A 7,421-nucleotide genomic window follows, 5' to 3' on the forward strand; every position below is an offset into this window, starting at 1 on the left:
ATTTTTCAGGTATTTTATGATTTAAGACCTCTCCACACCAAAAAAAAAATCAAATATATTCATAAAAATGAAACATTTATTGACCCATTTAAGGTTATGTGTGAAAAAGGAGAAACTGCATGACTGCTGATATGTAATTAAGAGACAAACATTTGAGTGAACTGGTTGTTATTCTTGAATGGTTCATGAAGCTCATATACTCCCAAAAAACAGAAATGGAGTCAACATAATGCATGAGGATCAGATTTTGAACATCCAAGGCCATTTTTACCACATAAGAGACCTCCAGCACACACTTACACAAACTCCACAGTTTCTGCAAGAAAGTAGGAGTACTATCTCTATCCTAGTTTCTTTGAACTCTTTTCTGATAAAAAAGCTTTAGTGCTTAGAAAACACTTTCCTGTATTTGTGGATCTATTTATTTATTTTAAATTGCAGGTACTATATATCTGCTTTATCCTTAAAGAAATATTTGCCAGTTCAGAAATGGAATGATGATTAAGCAGGGTAACTTGTTTAATAATGAGTGGGTTTGGTAAGAAAGCAACTTACTGAAACGGCCACAAAGATTTTTATTGAGGTCCCAATAGACTTTGTGCCTCCTCTCTTGTAGGAACCTCATGTGGATGGTCCTATTTCCACCTAACCATCCAAACTTACTTTTAACTAAAATGCTGTATGCGGTGGATAATTGGGAGAACGATAGTTTTTAAAAAGCAGCAAATTGCATTTTTAGTTGTGAAGAACAAGCCTACTTTTGAACATCTTACAGGAGCAGTATTCTAGTTCTTACACAGCATCTCTCTCCACCAGAATTTTCTGTGCTGGAAGAAAATAAAGCAGCATTCAATCTATGTTATAGGCAGAGGTCTTAAAAAACCCATGGACCCAAACAAAAAAAAGCCCCACCAAAACCAAAGCCCCCAAACAGCAGCTTGTTCTGGGAAAGATCTTTGTGACAATATAATTTTCCTGGAAGAAAAACTTCTCAAGATTTCAGTAAGTATTTTGGATTCCTGGGAAAGAGGGAAGAAAGCCCTCAGAGCCTGGAGAAGGAATGTTTGACTGCACAGCACTCTTCCCCAAACACCCTCTTCCCCAAACACCACAGAATACTCCTGGTTGCCCACCTGCAGGCACAACAGGGAGTAAGGAGTAGGATGACAGTCTGCTTCCCTTCTGACAGTGGTGCTTGAGAAACATCCATGTTTCCTGGGATGGGTTACACAGGAACATGGTAGCACAGCAACCACTGCAGACATGCAGGACGAAAAGTCCAGTGAAACCAAATGCCTCAGCCCAACTCTTCCTGACCTTCCTGGCTCTGACCTCTGTGTGTACAGTGCGGCCCTCACACAATTACATGTAAAGCAGCTTTTTGTATTAAAGGAATCCATTAGAGATGGATTTGAACTTTTGTTCAGCCTCCTGTCACCAATGTGCACTATGCTTGCCAGGCACAGAAAACATAGCCCACTTGTTTCCATTTTCTTCCTTCTTGAGCCAGAAAGTTCATGTGATGTGCTAGTAGTAGTTCAGAAGTGGTCAAATTAGTGAATAAATAAGCTTTTAAGGTAATGAATAAGCTTGAATGGCAATTCAAACACCTGATTTTTAAAATACCCTTTTCCATTGCTTTTTATGCCTTGATAAACAGGTGCACCAGAAACCAGTTTATGCTGGAAATTACATCCCAGCTGAAATTACCTTTTTGTCAAGGGGGAAAAGTTTACAGAGAAAAAGACAAATAGGGTGAAAGGATGGCAGTATGAACAACAGTGGAAAAAAACTAATAGTTAAGCATAAGTGCTGTGGTTCAAATTATTTTTTCTGTTGTTCTCTTGGGAGAACATTCAATGAAACTGGGCAGAAATGCCTTTTTTGCCAGCTAAACATCTTCTGAAATTTCCCCTCCAGCATGTGGAGAGGAACGCAGTCCTCTGAGAAGCAGTGAGAGAAGAAGTTTGGGTAGGTGCACTAAACACTGCCTGGAGGAATCTTGTCCTTCACACACTGCTGAAAATTAGGACACTGTCTGGCTAAGTGAAGTACTTCATGTTGGGTGTTCCACATTGAACAGACTTGTTAGCATTTTAAAAGGGAAGATAGCAGTGTTACCTGAGTATAATTATTACAGAATCCTGGAAATTCAAATTCTTGTCTTTACACATATTCATTCATGCAAATGTGGAGCCTGACCCAGAAATTTTATTCAGGTGACTAATCTGCCTTTAATTTCAATGGGATTCTACCATATATGAACAAAACAATCAAACCATGTTTTGCATTTACAGTCACCTCCATTTATCTTTCAGGGGAACTGTTGAGTAGTAAAAATGCCCAAATCATGCCAATTTGTCCAGATGAGATATCAAATCTCCTTTTTAATATTCAGTTTCAGCAATATGGAAAGCAACACTGCCAAATACTGCATAACCATTTTCCTGGGATTACTCACATTTTGATTAGAAAATTCTCGTTTCATATGGGTGTTGTCACCTGTCCTCTGCTAGATACATCATCTCTGCAGTGCAATTAATTACACAAACACTGAAAAATTAGTTTATGACCTGGAATGGAGTTTTGATAAACTCTTCTGAAGACATAACTGAAACACAGCCCAGCAGAATCTTGAACAGATAGAAATGATTTATGCATATACAACACCACACAGCCTCCAAACAAACTGAAGACCTGCCAGGAGCAGCAGTAGTTCAATATCTGGTTTGAAATGAAGAATGTAAAAGAGACCATAACTGAGGAATGAGGCACTTAATCCTGCAGCAGGGGGAAGGCAAGGAGAATGCTAATAATTTGAAAGATTTACAGCATCCATGTACTTTCTGATGGGCAAAGGGGTGAGGAAGGGACACAGAACCAGAAGGGTGAGGACAACAGACATGGAAAGCTTCACATCACAGTGCTGTTTCTTTATTTAGGTAGTTAATACTTGGCCTTCTGAGCCACAAGTCTAATTCTTCTACCATACAAGCTACACCTCTGTAACAAGAGTGACCCTATCATGTCCCCTGTTTTGCCTCCTGTCCTGCACAGGCTGAACGCTGACTGTCCCACTAGCTCAGCTGCCTGTGGGTGAGCTCAGGCCAATCCTCCCTCTCTCCTGGGGCTGAGGCTGTGGCTCCAAATGGCAGCAAATCTGAGGCAGCAGCCAGCTCCAACGACAAGTGGTGTCCCCACATGTCGCTTGTCACCTCCTCCTTACCACCAGCCATGGTCCTTGTCTGGCCGCTGGGTGAACTGGTGCAGGGAGAGGGACAGGACAAGCCAACACTCCCCAGAGAGGCAGTTCTCAGTGTGGTGCTCTCTTACAAGAGACCCATTAAACAGCACCAAGCACAAGCCATTGCTAAAAGCTCTCTGAGTGTCTTTTCACATGTGGGCTAGAAAAGTGGGAGGCTGTGGTATTGCTGCAGCAACCAAGAGACCCAAAATAACCAGTATGGTGAGCACCATTTTGAAAACACGTTCTCTTACTCCCTGGAGCAAATACATTCAGTGCCTCATACTGAAAAAGAAATAAACTAAATAAACCAAAACAGCAGGTTAGGACCTGGAAAATAAAACAGCTAAACACAAATAAATCATGGACATCTTGCAATATAGTAAAATACTTAGGCATTGTCATCTGTTGCTTATTACAGTTTCATTTACATTGGAATTTTCTTTGTTTTCCTGCAACAGTTGTGTTACTGTATTATTTTAAAACTAGTCAGTAATGTGAGTAGAAAAGTCTATCTTTGCATTATTCTGGCCAATATTGTTTAAGAAATGAGAGTTAAATAAATTTTAATGCACCATTTCAGTAAGATTACAACCACAGTTCTCAATTGCAATTATGTAGATAATTACAATTTTATCAGTACTGCTTTAAAAAGTTTACCTTTGATGAACAAATCATTATGTAAGATGAACCCAAGCTATTTTTCTTTTAAATTGTATCTTGGCTTGTTTTATTTCTTAACTTTGACTACTTAATAAAGGCATAAAGAGTTTTACAGGTAAGGTATGCAGAAATGGGCTGAAGGGTTCAACATCAAATTCCTGTATAGTGATTTGAGGAAAAAACCATTCATTTTGAAGCAGCTCTGGAGGCTGAGTACAGAGATTATTAAACGTAAGTTTTATATATGCAGAAAAATTGCTTTTGCATGAATTTACTTTTAAAATGTTAATATATGCATAAGAAAATTGTGTTTCTTAATCTCTGAAGAAACACTTATCACTAGGAACTGCTTAATTCTTTTCCTGTGCTTGATTTATTAGCTTATGAAATTATGGTAATAGTTTGCATGTTAATAGTTTTGGGGCTCAAATGACCTGATTTTAATAATGAAGTAATTTATGCAGTAAATGTAATCAGCATCTATGAATCTCACTTAAAAGAACATGCCAGTGATTACCTATGCTAAAAACAAATGACTGTCAGCACGGAGTACACTGTATGCTATGACAGGTAACTGGGATGTGTTCAGCTCAGCACACCCTTTATGCTGGCTGGGTCCTACTCTGACAAACACCACTGAAGCTGGCAACTGCAGCTCTAACAACCATTTACACACCCTCCATTGCAGACTGACTTTGACTCTTGGTCATTTTCTAAGGAAAAAGACAAGGATAGGAGATGGGCATTGCCAGAACTGAAGCTGGAACCAGTAGGAACTCCTGCATGAATAAAATAATCCTGTGGCACAGAGACCTCACACATCTGGACATAGTGGGTTGCAGGAAGGGAGGAGAGTGTTTGTTTAGGGAAGAAGTTGTAGATTCTATGAATTACAAGAAAAAGGAGACCTTTATTAAGGATTTCACCTATGTGGCATATAAAAGATGCAGCCCTCTGCGACATTTGGTAAGCCTATGTGAATTGGATCCATCACAAGGATTCTTTCCTAAAACATCTATATTTACAGACCTACTCACTGTCAGGATGTATATGAACCATGCCTCTGTTCCCTTATGTCATTTATAGTGCTTTTCCCCAACATGAGAAGATATAGTAGACTGGGCTTTGAAAAGCAAACAGCAATGCTTTCTTTGCAGTAAGGCAAAATTGTGTTTTGATAACCTGCTGAACATTGAGACTCATTTTGGTATAAAAGATTCAAAAATATATTACTAGCTGCCAAATATGATCTAACTGTTCAAACACAAAGATAGAAACTGAGGGAGGTCAGATTGGACCTTAGCCAAAATGTATAAAGTCAATGGAAGAAATCCCATTGATCCAGCAGATCTGGATCATCCGTTCACCAAAGAAACCCCTAAGGGCCAGAAGTCCTCACCACTCCCAAGGACCAAAACTGTAAGACTGTCTTTTTGTAATTAACAAATACTTCGCATGCAGCACCTGAAACATGATACAAAACTCTCTTCAAACACCATTTCCAGAGCTGCTCGTTTTTCAGAGCAAAAAGGTGCTCTGTTCTAGAGTATGGCTAATCCTCTCTATTCAGAATTCAGCTTTAAGAAATGTGTGTCATATCCTTAAGGGAAAACAGGAAGAAGGATAAGATACTTTAGCATTTTTAAAGTTTTATTATCTCAGTCATAGGGTGCATGGAAGCCCAAGGAAGGGATGGGTCATGCAACAGAAGCCCTTCAAACCCTTCCCCTTCCCACAGACTGTGTATTCAGGCGCTGAGTGGGGGTCTCCCAGAACCTCACAAAGGGAGCCACGGGAATGAAGGCAATCAAACAAGGCTGCTGTCTGCACGCAGCGTCAGAGGATGGCGAGGCTGACCCTCCACATTAGCCCTGGATAGGAACTGGACAGGACAAAACGAACCCTGGTAAAAAAGCGCCCCCACAGAGAAAGAGACAGGGCTAATTCTTCAAGTGGCAAAGTCCCCAGCTCCCGAGGAGCCCCGGCTCAGCTGAGCTCGGCTGGTGTAATCAGAGCAGACCTGATCAAAGGCTGTGTGTTTGCTCCAGACGCGGATGCCATGCACGCTGTTGCCATGGCGCCGTGACAGCTTAATGAGCTGTCGCCTGTCGCCCGAGCCGCTGTCACCGGGCACCCGCGGCTGCCCTGCCCCCGCTCTCCGGGGAAAGGAGCTTCTGCAGGCTCGGGAGAGGCTCATCCATGCGCCCTGGCCGCTCCGAGCTGCCTGCCCCATCCCTCTCGCATCCTTGTCTCGCCAAACAGGATTTCTGGAGGTGAATTTTTCCCTCCTCCATTTCCCTGTGTTGTGCCTGGAGGACATTCCCCTGACAAGAGGGACCTGCTGTCGGCGGCAGAGGCAGGGTCAGGAAGGCGGAAAATAAAAGGAGAAATTTCAAAGTTCAGACAGTTTTCTTGGCAGACTATGACAGCTCAAAGGGGTAAGGATCTGTCTGATGTTTACTTGGAAACCCAACAAGAATAGCTCGCCGCTGACAAGCCGGGCTGACAAACACGAGCCCGAGCCGCAGAGCCCCAGCACCGGCTCGGTTCGTGCTTCCCGTGGGACACACAGACACCCGCACAGCCAGCGCCTGCCTCTCGAAAACAAACAGCAAAATCCCGGCCCGCTCTGCCTGCCCTGCCTGTGGCAATCTCAGCCTCCCTGGCTGGCTCCGGACGGGGGTCCTGTGGTTTCCCTGGCTGGGAAAGGAGAGGGAATGCTGCCGTGAGTGCTCCCAGACAAAGGCTGGGCGCTGGGGAGGCGGCGGCATCCCCTGCCTGCCATTCTGGCTGAGAGCTTCCCACGGGTGAAGGGGAATGGAGAGTCACATTTGTTGGGGGAAGAGTGTGAAATCTGCAGGGAAGAGCCGGGGGAGCTGTAGTGCATCCTCATCTGCTGTGCCTTGTAGGAAGGGAGGCTCATGTAACCATGGCTGCTTAGCTGCGGCACGGAAGGCTGAGAGCTTTCATACTGGCATTTAAGCTCCTAGCACTGAAATACTAGCTCCTAGTATTTACAAATGGATTAATTTGCTCTGTGTATAGCTCTGTACCCCCAAAAATTAGCTTGGTAGAAGCCACTTTTGTATTTACTTGTCTGCATTAAAGCTGAACAGAAACATACCACAACACACTCAAAATGTTGTGATTCGAAGCTATCAATTTATTCATTAGCTGGCTTAAATAACAGCACACTGTTAGCACAACCATCTTTGTTTCATGCTAGTCTTGTTTCTTACATCGTGTCTTGATTTAATATCAGTCTTTAAATACTTCTGGGCAAGAACTTGTTTCCCTTTATACTCATTCTACCCTTATAAATAAGCCTATGTTCCAACAATGCCTGTAGTTTCTAAAATGTAATCGGCAATAATATTTATTGCTTTTTTGTGTGCCCATCCAGAAAAAGAAAATTATTGCCAGAACAATGCTCAGAACAATAACAGGATGCAAATGTGCACCCTATTCTTCCAGATTGCATGCTTCATTCAAGAATCATGTCGGTTCATGGGGA

Source organism: Lonchura striata, chromosome 1 (assembly GCF_046129695.1).
Source record: "Lonchura striata isolate bLonStr1 chromosome 1, bLonStr1.mat, whole genome shotgun sequence".
Taxonomy (NCBI): Eukaryota; Metazoa; Chordata; class Aves; order Passeriformes; family Estrildidae; genus Lonchura; species Lonchura striata.